The following is a 6,000-nucleotide window of genomic DNA, read 5'->3' on the forward strand; positions in this document are numbered from 1 at the left end:
GCTGTTTACTGACTTGAGCATCGAAGATTTTGCCCTCTTGTGCAAGTCTTTCCATTTCCGTTCAAAGTCAACCAAATACCGAGTTCAAACTTGACCATGTTTGACCTCGTTAGTTTTCTTGCATAAACATATTTCCTTGTGTTACTTGTGCGCTTTCACTAACATCGCATATGTTAAGGTAGAGGAGTAATAGTGGCCTTTACACACTCAATCACATTCAACCCATGCACTCAATGAGGTGGATGTTTCGAATTTTGAGTATCTTTTAGATATTTGGACTGTGTTTTATTTTAGCTCGTGGTTGTGGATTTTGTTTTAAAATTATGGTTTTCAATTGAGTTGTTCTTATTTAAAATTGTTATTTTTAATTGAGTGCATAAATCTTATACTTACGTTTTTAAATTGAAATTTGACCAAGATTAAGAGATATTGTAGTCTTTATTAGGAAAATATATTTTAATCAATGATCATTTCTTCTAAGGTAACAGATCTCCAAATCATTAACTTTTTTTTTTATACAACTCCAAATCATTAACTTACTAGACCATTGACTTGTACCATATATATATATAGCAATTAACTAATGAAATATTCTTCTTCTTCTTCCATATTTTATGGTTATGTTATGGTATCAAAGCCTCTTGATTTAAAATAAGCATTAGGTTATGCTATGGATGAGAAAATCTCAATTTTCGACAATTTAAATTCCCGAATTCAAAATGGAAGATATCTTGATGGCCTTATGATTCAGGAGAAGATATAATACATTCAAAAGAAGAAGATATCCTGATTGCCTCAAGATTCTCCCCAGATTCAGATAACCAGATTTTCTAGATGTATCAGGATTCGAATTCCACAATCCCTAGAGGTATCAGGATTTAACTCCTATAAATAGGAAAGTAAGCCAAACAAAGAAGACTCACAACACTCTACACTTTATCAACTACTCTGATTCTAACTTAAGCATCGGAGCCTGTGTAGCAAGAGCCACACCGATCTTTAATGCTATTCTGTTTTGCAGGTCTTGTCGATACCTTTTATTCTATAAGATTGGTGCGAATTTGGCGGCATCCCAGGAGGCCAAATTTATGCAATGGCGCCGTCTGTGGGGACAACTAGAGATTGCAGACTTGTCGACATGAGTTCGGGAAGGAGTCCACAAGATTCTGATGAAAAATGCCGCCACAGGAGGAAAGTTCATAGGGGTACACCTCCGCCCGAGATAGCCGAAGAAAAGACTGACCGACCAGTTCTCAGACCGAAGGATACCGACCGACCAGATGACGGACAGAAGGGTACTGGCCGACCAGTTCTCAGACAGAAAGACAAACCAATCGAGGTTCTGGATAAACAAGGTGACAAGATGGCCGCCTTAGAAAAGAAGGTTGAAGGAATACACCAGAGCATGTTCCTGCTTCTGCAAAAACTTGAGCAACATGAGGTGGAGCAACCAGTACTTGTTCACGATCCACGAAAGGGTAAAGCTCTGATGATTGAAGGAGTTGGGGAGATAACTAGCCATGCACGGAGCAAATTGAAGATAGGAGGAAACGACAAACCTCGAACTGACGTGCTCGGCCGGTCAGGTCGGCAAGCAGTTGATCCAAGAACTCGAACTGGGACAGACCTAGGAGTAGGACGATAAGCAAGAAGCTAGTCAGTGAAACTGGGGAAGAGAATCCCAAGGTGCTGAAAAAGGCATGTGTACATACCCAGCAAGGTTAAAACAGAAAGCAAACAAGCCTAACCAATCAATGAAACCCACGGGTTAAAAACCATGTGGCAAAAGCCAAAATAGGTTAGAAACCCGAGGAGTTGATTTAACTTGGGGTAAAAAACCGGCAGAAGCCAAATATGTTAGAAACCCAAGGGTGCCGACTAAACTCAGGGTATAAAAGCCATTGGCAAAAGTCAAATGGGTTAGAAACTCGATAGTAAACCCTGAGGTATAAAACATGGGCAAAAGCCAAAGAGGTTAGAAACCAAATGAAGTACCACTGGCCCTGTTAAAAGTTAGATCCCAAGGCCAAAATCTAACGGTTAAAACTAACCGTATAGCAGTGCCTAAGAGACTTGATTGCAGTCAACTACAACAAAAGAGAACAGGGGCTTTGACAGCCAACCCATAAAACGACAACCGACAACAACAAAAGGGTATCAACTGGACTCAGGGTATAAAACCATTGTCAAAAGCCAAGTAGGTTAGAAACCCAAGAGTAAACCAAGAGACTTGACTACAGCCAACTACGACAAAAGAAAATGGGGCTATGACAGTCAGCCCATAAAAAGCGACAACTGACAACGACAAGTACTCTCAATGCTAAGAGACTTGATGGTAGCCAACTACAACAAAGTAGAATGGGGGTTAGGAAAGTCAGCATAATTAAGACAACAATTAACAACGACCAAAAAGAGGTTATTCCACAAAAATAGTCAACCTATGAACGACAAAATACTCTCAAAGTAGAACTTTGACAGAGAGTGGGGACTATTGTTATGGATGAGAAAATCCCAATTTTCTACAATTCAAATTCCCGAATTCAAAAGGGAAGATATGATGGCCTTATGATTCAGGAGAAGATATCATACATTCAAAAGAATAAGATATCCTGATTGCCTCAAGATTCTCCCCAGATTTCTTAGATGTATCAAGATTTGAATTCCACAATCCCTAGAGGTATCAGGATTCAACTCCTATAAATAGGGAAGTAAGCCAAACCAAGGAAGACTCACAACACTCTACACTTTATACTCAACTACTCCGATTCTGACTTAAGCATCGAAGCTTGTGTGGCAAGAGCTGCACCGGTCTTTAACGCTATTCTGTTTTGCAGGTCTTGTCGATCCCTGTTATTCTAGAAGATTTGTGCGAATTTAGCAGCATCCCAAGAGGCCAAATTTATGCATCAACAGGTTACAAACACATTTTGTCGTTGTACTTTCATTAAAGTAACTATTTATTCCCTGAACTTTCAAAAATAATGATTTAGTATTTGAATTTTCAAATTGTCATGTCGTTAAGATTTTGTTATGGTTTAACAAAAAATAGATGTATGATGCTAGCTAAGGATGTATTTGTAATGCCACCTGTGTAGATTTGAAAGAAAAAAAAGGAAGAAGAAGAATGTCGAACATATGCCACATTCGCAGTAAATTCTCCTTCATAGCTAAGAACATCACCTTCAGGGCTGTTTGTTTTGTAGGAATCTAAGATTCCCAAGTTTGTTTTGCGGTAATGTAAGATACCAGGGTATCTCGAGAAGCCGGATATCTTAGGATGCCCATACAGAAAACATTTGAGTTATTTGGAAGTCCTTTGAAACATGGGTTTCCGAGATTCCCATGTCGAGGGCATCTCTTCTTTTCATTTTTACCTTTCGTTCGTTTTTCATACATTTTCTTTCATCAAATTTCTATATCTTTATTTTTAATTTTATAATTTAAATAGATTAATGTACTCATTGACTAATAAATAACTATGCAATTAAATATATTTATATATTACATTTACATATAAAATAAACTTCAATTAAATTATATAATATCTCAGTTTATTTTTAATATTTGGAATGAATTATTATCAATAACATTTATTATCTTAAATATATAATTTTAAAGCAATGATGTTTTAACGGCCAACATATCTTTGATATTTTTCTTTTTTTAAAAAAATAATTTAATAATATGATAAATAAATTTTACTTCATATAACAATTTTTTAGCAATACCTCATATAGCATTAATTTTATAATTGTATTTGAAAAAATATTACATTTAAAATGAAATTTATATTTAATATTAATAACTTTAAAAAATCTTGTATTAATATGAGTCTACAAAATAACATAAATAATTAATATAAAAAACAAATACTAAATTAATAAAAACAAATTTATGAATATAAATATATTATATTAAATTAATATATAAATTATATAAATATACTAGCAAGGACATTTTTTGGAACATTACATATATTTAGAATAAATCCTCCAAAACAAACGTGACTATCTAAATATTCTCAAACATCCTTATAAATTTTTTTTTTTTGAAGAACGTAGACATCTAAGATTCTAGACATCTGGAGACGAGAGACATCTAAATTCCTTAAAAACAATTAACACCCCAAAAAGAAAAACCCCTCAATTTCATATGCTACAAATAAAGCTTCAATTTGTGGCTTTGTAGAACATAATCGCAATGCCAGGGCAGGGGCAATTTGGAAGCAGGCGATGGCGTTCAGAATATCGACGGACAAGTTAGCGTTCATCAATTGTAATGGACTGTGAAGGGTGTGAGAGGAAGGTGAAGAAGTCGGTGGAGGGGATGAAGGTGGAGCTGAAGCGGAGTAAGCTCACGGTGGTCGGCTACATGGATCCCGATAAGCACCAAAGGCTCATGAAGTATCATTTCTTATATGCTAAGCTATTCAAGCACAACTTGATTCACTTGCCATAACTGTAGAAGCTCGAGATTACTTTTCATATCCTTAATGGAGTTGAACCTAAGTATAAAGAAATTTTTGCACTTGCCGATCATGAAGCTTTTCTGTACAAACCTCAAAAAAGTCCACAATAATAACTGTAAATTATGCCAACTGCGTTTCAAATCCAACAATAAACGAAATAATCACCATCGGCAAGGCAAAAATTACAACAATAATGAGAGCAACAATCAACAAAAGCAAAATCAATGCTTCTCCAACAAAAATTCTCATAATTCAAGCAACCAAAATAAATTATTTTGTCAAATATGTGAATGGCCAACCAAACCTCCATCCTATTCTTCTTCAATCCTTGCTCTTGTCGCTATCAAACCTCCGCTCAAGATTGACACAATCGTTTAGGGCATCCATCTCGAACCATGTTCTTCAAACCTTTAAGCTTCCTCTTTCTTCATCTTTAGAGAATTTTGTGCACTGCAATTCTTGCAAATGCAATGCATGCAAAAATTGTCATTTTCAATCTCTTCATTGACCAATTCAGCTATTATAGAATTAATTTATTATGATTTTTAGGGTATGTCACCAATTCAATCTCATGATGGTTTCAAATGCTATCTTATATTTATTGATCATTTCACCAAATGTATTTGGTTAATATCACATGAAAGAAAAATCAGACGTGTATCTATTGTGGAAAATATTTTCAACGCTCAATTATATCCTTTTACTCTTATAATGAAGGTGACTTTCAAAAGGTGCCCAATTTTTTTGAAACTCATGGTATCTATTATTTGCTCACACCTCCTCATACTCCTGAGCATTATAGGATTATTGAACGTTGACATGGTCACAATGTTCAAAGTGGTCTTACTCTTCTCAATCAAGCCTCTTTGCCTCTCACCTTTTCGCCTCATGTCTTTCTTACTTCTGTTTATTTAATTAAATGCATACTGATACCAATTCTTTCCAAGGCCTTTCCATTTCAAAATCTTTTTGGTACATCTCTTGGAGTTTTTAACAATATAAGGCTACACATGTGTAATTATTTTAATGCGTTTTGCTATTTAGTTAGACTGAAAGAAGTGATTTAATTATGTGTAAGTTTTGGTTAAACGGAGTAATTATAAAATGACCATGGGCAAAATGTGTAGATACCATAAAATAATTTCCAATTTTATGAGGGGCCAAATTAGAAATATCAAAACCTTATAACCGACCAATGACTTTTGGGGGATTACATAGGGGTTATGGTCTCCAAGTCACATACATCATCCTGACGTTTTTCTCTCATCCCTTTAGGAGAATTTGCCTTTTCTTCTACACACATATAGAGTAGAAACCACAAGAAATTCGTGATTCATCTAGACTTAGAAAATCGAATCCATCAATCAACGTCTGATTATGGATATAAGTACGCTTCCGCTTCTTTGGTATTAATAATTCTCTTGAATCGACATGGAAAATCGATGTATGACATAAATTTTGGGTTTTAATTTTCTAACAAATTGTATTAGAGCGTTCCATGGTTGACTCTTGAGAATTTATATTGAAATTTG

The sequence above is a fragment of the Momordica charantia genome (genome assembly GCF_013281855.1).
Source record: "Momordica charantia cultivar OHB3-1 chromosome 5 unlocalized genomic scaffold, Mcharantia_2.0 BLBB01000005.1, whole genome shotgun sequence".
Classification (NCBI taxonomy): Eukaryota; Viridiplantae; Streptophyta; class Magnoliopsida; order Cucurbitales; family Cucurbitaceae; genus Momordica; species Momordica charantia.